This window comes from Rhinoderma darwinii, chromosome 4, assembly GCF_050947455.1.
Source record: "Rhinoderma darwinii isolate aRhiDar2 chromosome 4, aRhiDar2.hap1, whole genome shotgun sequence".
In the NCBI taxonomy this organism is placed as follows: domain Eukaryota; kingdom Metazoa; phylum Chordata; class Amphibia; order Anura; family Rhinodermatidae; genus Rhinoderma; species Rhinoderma darwinii.
The window spans coordinates 35793544-35795893 of record NC_134690.1 but is presented as its reverse complement, the minus strand read 5'-3'; positions in this window follow the sequence as shown (position 1 = coordinate 35795893).

Sequence of the window (2350 nt, the reverse complement as noted above, 5' to 3'; positions counted from 1 at the left end):
AATATTTCCCAGTGCTGGTCACTAGATGGAGCAATTCTCAAAATTGCAGCATTGCATGTGGTAAAGCAACCACATTGCTTTATGCTGCAAAATTTGAGAAAACTCACTCGCTCTAGTGAGCTCTCACAATCCCCCCTCCTTTATCCTGGCTAGTGCCGGGAGAAACGAGGGGATTGAACGGTCAAACCTCCTACACTGTGTGTCGCCATTTTTTGAGCTAACACACAGTGTAGTAGGTTTACATACACTAGTAAACACACAGTAAAACACTTACATACACAGCATTATACTGTGTGGGGCAGCTATAGGATGCATTATAATGTATGGGGGCATTGTACTGTATAGGACAGCTAAGGGGGGCATTATACTGTGTGGGGCATTATACTGTATAGGACAGCTAAGGGGGGCATTATACTGTATGGGGGCATTAAACTGTATGGGACAGCTAAGGGGGGCATTATACTGTATGTGGCAGCTATGGGGGCTTTATACTGTATGTGGCAGCAATGGGGGGCATGATACTGTATGGGACAGCTATGGGGCATTATACTATATTGGACATTATTGTGCATGGGGCAGCTATGGGTGTCATTATACTGTATGGGGGCATTATACTGTCTGTGGCGGCATAATGGGGCATTATACTGTATGGGGCATTATATTGTATGGAGTGCATTATACTCTATGGGGGCATTATATTGTATGGGGCAGCTATGGGTCGCAATATACTGTGGGGGCAGCCATGGGGGGTATGATACTGTGGAGGCAGCTATGGGGGGCATTATACTGAGTGGTGGCATCTATGGGGCATTACACTGTGTGGGCAGCTATGGGGGCATTATGCTGTGTGTGGGCAGTTATGGGGGCATTATACCGTGTAGAGGCAGCTATGGGGCATTATACTGTGGGGTCAGCTATGGGAAGCATTATACTGTGGAGGCATTCATGGGGTCTGTCGTGCAAGGCGGCTGGGTAAGGTGTGCATGCAGTAATTTAATAATACCACCATATAGTAACTGAATAATACCACAATACACTGACTGACTAATACCTCCATACAGTGACTATATAATACTACCATGCAGTAACTGAATAATACCACCATACACTGACTGAATAATACCTCCATACAGTGACTAAATAATACCACCATACAGTGACTAAATAATACCACCATACAGTGACTGAATAATACCACCATACAGTAACTGAATAATAACACCATACACTGACTGAATAATACCTCCATACAGTGACTATATAATACTACCAAGCAGTAACTGAATAATACCACCATTCACTGACTGAATAATACCTCCATACAGTGACTAAATAATACCACCATACAGTGACTAAATAATACCACCATACAGTGACTGAATAATACCACCATACAGTGACTGAATAATACCACCATACAGTAACTGAATAATATCACCATACACTGACTGAATAATACCTCCATACAGTGACTATAAAATACTACCATGCAGTAACTGAATAATACCACCATTCACTGACTGAATAATACCTCCATACAGTGACTAAATAATACCACCATACAGTGACTAAATAATACCACCATACAGTGACTGAATAATACCACCATACAGTAACTGAATAATACCACCATACGCTGACTGAATAATAGCTGCAGACACTGACAGAATAATACCATAATACACTAAGGCCTCATTCACACGACAGGGTCCGAGTGTCGGCCGGGAAAATCGGCCGTTTTTGGCCGATTTTCCCGGCCGGTTTGCATCCGGTTTGCATCCGTTCCGGGCCGAGTTGCCGTTTTTACCGGCCGATTTGGACCCGATTTGCATCCGTTTTTTTCCCTGTCCGTTTTAAAATCGGATGAATTTCATTTCAATTTTTTGCCACACACAGCCCTTTGTAGATAATGCCACAGCCCCCCTGGTAGGTAATGCCACCCAGCCCCCTGTAGGTAATGACACACAGCCCCCTGTTGGTGATGCCACACAGCCCCCTGTAGGTCATGCCACACAGCCCCCTGTAGGTGATGACACACAGCCCCCTGTAGGTTATGCCACCAAGTCCCCTGTAGGTGATGCCACCAAGTCCCCTGTAGGTGATGCCACCAAGTCCCCTGTAGGTGATGCCACCAAGCCCCCTGTAGGCGATGCCACACAGCCCCTTGCAGGCGATGCCACCCTGCCCCCTGTAGGCGATGCCACCCTGCCCCCTGTAGGTGATGCCACCCAGCCCCCTGCAGGCGATGCCACCCTGCCTCCTGTAGGCGATGCCACCCTGCCCCCTGTAGGCGATGCCACCCAGCCCCCTGTAGGTGATGCCACCCAGCCTCCTGTAGGTGATGTCACCA